The 6,781-nt window shown below is 38.5% G+C and overlaps 1 pseudogene; it reads right to left on the bottom strand.

The window, feature by feature from the left end:
- Positions 1 to 4,176: 4,176 nt before the first annotated feature.
- Gm26172 lies at positions 4,177 to 4,318 on the bottom strand (annotated as a pseudogene).
- Positions 4,319 to 6,781: the final 2,463 nt, after the last annotated feature.

Here is a 6,781-nt window from a genome sequence, read left to right as displayed (position 1 = left end):
AGACCTCAAACTGTTATGTATGTAGAAGAACACATAAGTGGAGAGCTTTGTGGTGCTGGGTTTAATAAAGAAAATTAGAGTTTTATTAAAATTGAAATGCGTGGTGCAGCAAAGAATTTATCAGCATAGTTAAAAGGAACTGCAAATGAGATATATTTGCTTATTGTAGATATGATTAAAGAATAATAATATAATATAGAGAAAATTCTTACAACTCATCAAGAACAAAATAACCCAATTAAAAATCTGAAAGGGGTGTCCTCAGAAGAGCTTTGTGAGGTTACAGACCTCACACCACTAGATTCCTGTTTCCATGGTTCAAAATTCCCTTAAAACATCCCCACGAAATCTGAGACTGCTTGTCTACCCACCTAAGTGAAATAAGAGTAACCTTAAAAAATGACAGTTAATGTTTGAAATCCTTATGTAAAAATCCCAATGCAAAAACATGGATAACATGAAAAAAACCATGATTATTTATCTCCTCCAAAGACTACTAGTCTCAGAGTAAGAACCCAGATGAGAATTATCTGTATAACATTCCAGACAATGTATTCAAAGAACAATTTTTATGTTTGTTAAAAAACAAAAGAATTAGAAAACAGGAAAACAGCTGAATGAAATAAGGAAGTAAATTCAAGAAATTCAAATCGAATTAGAATATTGAAGGAAATGTAAACACTGGGAGAATTGATACATTCAGTTAAACTCATTAATAATGTTTTAAATGCATGAATAGAACATTCTAGGACTTTGGGACACGAGGAAATCTATAAATTATGGGGGGGGGGGGTGGAGAACTCCATATCAGAAGAATAGAAAATATTTTCAGTGAAACTATATCACAAAGTTTTCCAAATCTGGAGAAAGAGGGAACCATCCAGATAGAAGAGGCTAACAAAATACCAAATAGATAGAAAGAGAAAAGAAACTTCCCACATCACCAGTCTCTACATATACAGATCACGCAACATGTATTGATAGCTGCAAGAGAGAAGCACCAAGCATATTAGCAAGCCAGGGATACTACACCAGCGTACTACTCTGCAGAAACATTAAGACCAAGAAGGGCTTGGAATGATATATGTCAAGTTCTAAAGAAACACAATTGTCAACTTAGACTACTATATCTATCAAAAATAAATATTATGATTGCAAGAGGAACAAAATCACTCCACAATACGTCAGAGAAGTAGCCAGAAAAATAACTTGGTGCATATACCTTAGGGATTTTGTATACCAGAACAAATCATTCCCAAAATTGATAAACAAAAAGAAATAGTAAAATTGTGCCAGAAGTAAATTAAATAAAAACAAACAAAAACCACAGTACCAATAGTGAAAAATACAAAGTTGATTGCTGTGGAAAGATATATAAGATCATCAAATCCAGAGCCATACTAAAGAAAGATGCCATAAAAAGACTCAAATTAATAAATTGGAAATATAGCAGTCAATGAAATCATAAATCATAAAAATACCATAAATATGTACTCAACTACATTGGAAATCTAAAAGAAATAGATGAAGTTTTAAATATATATGACAATTCAAAATTAAAATAAAATGAAATAAGTAATTTAAGTTGACCTGTAGCAAAAAAATGAACTGGAAACAGTACTAGAAAAAAAGTTCCTTCCATGAAAAGTTCAAATGGACTTACTGGTGAATTTTATCAACATTCACAGATATACCAATACTTCTCAACTTTCCTATGAGATAGGAAAAGAAATAATAGTACCAAAAGTAGTTTATGAAGCTAAGGTTACTCAGAATCTAAATCTAGAAACAAACTAAAAACTGTACAAAAACTGTACAGCAATCTCCCAGATGAACATATGTGTAAATATTATTAACAAAAGGTTTACATACCCAGTACAGGAACACATCAACAAAATCATTTACAATAATCAAGTTGCTCTGATTCCACAGATATAGACATGGTTTAACATATGAAAATGACTAAGTTTAATATAGCTCATAAATTTACCCAGAGAAAAAAGTCATATGATCATCTCAATAGATTTATAAGTGCAGAAAAACTCAAAGCAGCTCTACTAAGACTTGGAACAAGACAAGGTGATTGCTTTCACCTGTCTGAACCAGTTTAATACAGAAGTCTTAATTAGAACAGTAAAACAAGAGAAACCAATAAAAACAATAAAGCTAGAAAAGGGAGAAGTCAAAGCATCCTTATTTGTTGATATGATTGACATATTAGAAATGATAAAGTCTCCAAGAGAATACTGTCAACGCTAGCACTTTCAAGAAAGTGTGAGGATACAAACAACACTTAAACTCAGCACCCTTCCTACGGATCAATAACAAACATGCTGATGAAGAAATAAAAGAAAAATACTTAAAATAAACCTAGTGGCAGAAGTGAAAATCCACTACAATTAAGACTTGAGAGAAAAATTGAAGTAGGTAAAAAAGACGGAAAGACCTCCAGTATTCAAAGTTTGGAAGACTCAGTGTTGTAAAAATAGCTCTTACTAAAAGCAATCTACAGAGTCAATTTAATCTAATCAAAATTCAAATGATATTCTTCACAGAATTTAAAATCACATAAATTGATCTGGAAGCACAAAAAATCTTGGATAGGAAAAGCCATCTTGAGCCAAATATAAATATGAATTTATATTTATAACAATATATAATTATAACAACTATATATTACAGTTATTAATATAGAATATTGTATATAATAATTATTTATTATTGTTATTATTTTACTTTTTTATTGGTTCTTTGTGAATTTCACATCAAGTACCTCAATCCTACTTCTCTCCCCCATGCCTCATACCCACCCTCTACCCTGGCAATTTCCCCAACAGAGAAAAAAATCATTTTGTGAAACTGAAGTGTATCCCGCTGTGTATCTTTCTGTCCACACTTCTTTGCTTGCAAATGTTCACTGCAGTGACTCATTGGTCTAGTACAAGACCTCAGCATTCTGCTACTCTGTCAATACCAGAACTTCACTGGGACTCCTCTTGGATAACCTGTTGTTGCCCTGGGTCATGGAGATCCTGTAGTTTTGGGTGTATAGAAACAGCCTTTTCATGCACTCAATTAGTTCATCCATAGGGTAGATGCTGAGGTGATTAATTCAGAGCCCTGGACCTGGGCCTGAGAGGTATATGAGATGGTCAACCTGCCAGCTCTCATGTCCTTGGGGCCAGCTCCCCTGAAACCACTACAACCAGAGCTAGCCCTAGTCTGCTGCCCAGGTGAGGTGCAGGGCCTGCTTCTCCCAGTGTCGCAGCGGGTGAGAGACGTGACCAATTCTCCCACTTTCATGACCTTGGGGAAACTCTCTCATCTGCCATAGATGGTGAAGGACAAGGGAGGGGAGGAAAGTGTCTCTTCTCCTGCTCTCATGACCTTGGGGCCGGTTTTCCCGTCTGCTTTAGGTGGTAAAGGATAAGAGGAGGGCACCTCTCCCTCACCCGTGACTTCAGGATAGCTCACCTAGAACTGCAAAATCATGAGTCGGCTCTACTCTGCTGCTAGGCAAGGTGCAGGACCTACTCTCCCGAGTGCTGCAGCTGGTGAAGGGCAGGGACAGCTCTCCTGGTCTCATGACCCCAGGGTTAGGTTTCCCACCTTCCACAGGTCGTGACTGGTGAGGTGACAAGCACACCTTTTCATGACCCCATCATGGTCCCAGGTGGCATCACTGGCTACTCACATCAGGCCGTTCCTCACTACCCTCGAGACCCTAGTTCAGCCTCTCTTTCATTGTGCCCACATCCTTCTGTTTCTTTCTTTTCCAATTCCCCATCACTTACTTTTTCCTCGTAGTGGTGCCCTAGTACCTCTGAGTGTCTGGGGTCATCTCACGAGTAGTCTCAGGAATGCTCATGCATTATGGCATGGGGCAGAGCTCATCTTGAACATGGTCTTCCCCACAAGGCCTGAGTGACATCAGACTGCTGTTCATTTCAAGCTAGCCCCCTGTGTGAGACCTATGACATCAGTCTGATGGTTGTGTTCGGCTCACTCCTCACCTGGACTTCCCAAGTGGCCATCTGTCTCCCTCCTGCTTGGGGGCCACGGTCCCACACAGGGTTCTTCTAGTCTCCACCTTGTTTCCTGTACTGGAAACCTGTCCAGACCTACCTGGTACAGGACTTGTGGTTGTCTCAGGCTACCTCTCTGTCTGAGCCGCCTAGTTCTGGACTGGTAGTGGTCTCAGGTACACATGGTCATAAGCCAGAACACAAGGCATAGACATAGCCTTTCTCCACTCTACCACCTACTGACACACATGTGACACAGCAGCTGCCACATCTGTAATGCCTCTAGGGACTGTTATTATTATTATTTTATTTTTATTATTATTATTATTAAGCTTCATTTAACACTATACCCATTTTCAAGATATCTTACTGATCCTTATCAGCAGAAACAGCATGGCATTGGCATCATGAAAACAGACATGTACATAAATTTAACATAATAGAAGATCAGTATATAAACCTATGTAGCTAGAGCCACCTGATGTTTGGGGGTGTACCAGCTAGTTTTGTGTCAACTTGACACAAGCTGGAGTTATCACAGAGAAAGGAGCTTCAGTTGAGAAATGCCTCCAAGAGATCCAGCTGTAGGGCATTTTCTCAATTAGTGATCAAGGGGGAAGGGCCCCTTGTGGTGGGACCATTCCTGGGCTGGTAGTTTTGGGTTCTATAAAAGAGCAGGCTAAGCAAGCCAGTAACTAACATCTCTCCATGGCCTCTACATCAGCTCCTGCTTCCTGACCTGTTTGAGTTCCAATCCTGATATCCTTTGGTGATCAAAAGCAATGTGGAAAGTGTAAGCTGAATAAACCCTTTCCTCCCCAACTTGATTCTTGGTAATGATGTTTTGTCCAGGAATAGAAACCCTGACTAAGACAGGGGGAAATGCCAAGAACACTCATTGGAGAAAAACAGCCTTCTTAATAAATTATATTAAGAAAAGTGAAAAATCTACATATAGAAGAATAAAATTAGATCTGTGTCTTTCATCCTGTCAAAAGTAATAAATAAGTCCTCTCAGAGGCCCAAGCAGCAACTAACTGAGACAGAGGCAGATACTTACCCCCAACCACTGGACTGAAGTTGGGGACCCCCATGGTTAAATTAGGGAAATGTTGGAAGCTGAAGAGGAGGGTGGCCCCATAGGAAGACCAGCAGTCTCAACTAACCCAAAACCTGGGAGCTCCCAGACATATGTCAGACAAAGGATTAATACTTACAATATTAAATAAACCTCAAAGCATCAGGAAAACAACCCAATTTAAAAAATGGTGTGTGGAACTAAACAGAACATTCTCAAAAGAAATAATATAAATGGACCATAAACATTTAAGAGTGTTCCATATCCATAAGCAAAAAGAAAATACAAATCAAAATTACTACAGACCTTTTGAGGAAAGTGATATGGTAGCCTACTGCTGCAGAGGCTTCTGTGCCAGGAATCCATTGTCCTTTGTAGTTGTTACCCAACGGTGTCTTACAGACTTCAAGACATTACAGTGTACTGTCGATACTCTTGATTACCTTCCAGGCACCTCATACTTGAGTCATAGGACATGAGAAATTAAGCTGTTATTGAACTAGAAGTTTTATTCCTACTTTGTATTGTTCATTGTCCTTGGAGATACGATGTACATTACTGGAGGAGAAAAAAATCATCATTCTTACCTGCCTGGGAGTTACAATACTGACTAGCCTGGGAATTCATAGCCCAGTGGAGCAATACTGGCATCAACATCATGAGAATGACCACCAACTTTCTGAATGAATTATATAGTCCTTCTCTACCAGATGAGGCCCATATCTGACATCATCATCATTCCTAGAATTTATGGCCAGACAGGTTGATGGTCCCAGGAGAAAACCTGCCATTGCTATCCTGCTAAATAGATATAATATTGGACTAATTCTTAATGACTTATTGTTATACCCATAGATCAATGAACCTCTCAATACTCATATAAGAAGCTCCTATTTCCAGTAAATGGTAATTAACACAGATACCCACAACTTACTGAGGTGCAGAGAAAAAGAGACTGCCGAGTGCTCAACTTAAATGGACATCTCTACCATATTCACCTTCTTGGGAGGCATTGTAGATCATTTCAAAAGAGGAAGCAGAAAGATTATAATAGCTTACAGTTGAGCAACAGAAGCGTCTTCTGGCTACAACAAGGTAGCTGGACATATGAATTCACAGTGGTTGTGGCAGCATGCACAAGGCCTGTGCAAACTCAAGCCAGACCAAATCCCAGCATGCATAGGGGAGTTAGAAATGAAGTACCAGGCCTAGCTAAGGAGCTTCTGGCAGTGACTAGTTACTGGCAGAGGGAAAATCAATTTTCTCTAAGAGTGGAGCCTTGGGTAGCCCAACCATACTTTAAAGGAAGTTTACACATTCAAGAATAATCGGACAACACAAATTGGACTTGATGGCTTAAAAAGACACAGAATTGGGTTGGTAGGGAAGAGGGGTAATTTGAGAGGAGCTAGGGCAGGATGGTAAAAATGACTTTTAAAAAATGAACAAAAATCTCAGAGAACTAGTAAAAAAAATGAAAGTATTTTGAAATTCAATTTCACACCAGTCAGAATGATTAGCCTCAAGAAAAAAATTATATAAGAACAAATACTGGTATTATTGTTGGGAAGGGAATTAGTATTCACTGCTGTAGGGAATGTAAACTAGGTTAGCCAATATGAAAATCACTGGAGATGGCTCTCAAAATCCTAAAACTAAAGCTATACCAACTATATAT

This window comes from Mus musculus, chromosome 13 (genome assembly GCF_000001635.26).
Source record: "Mus musculus strain C57BL/6J chromosome 13, GRCm38.p6 C57BL/6J".
Classification (NCBI taxonomy): Eukaryota; Metazoa; Chordata; class Mammalia; order Rodentia; family Muridae; genus Mus; species Mus musculus.
The sequence above is the reverse complement of the archived record's forward strand: the minus strand, read 5'-3'. Positions and strand labels throughout refer to the sequence as shown.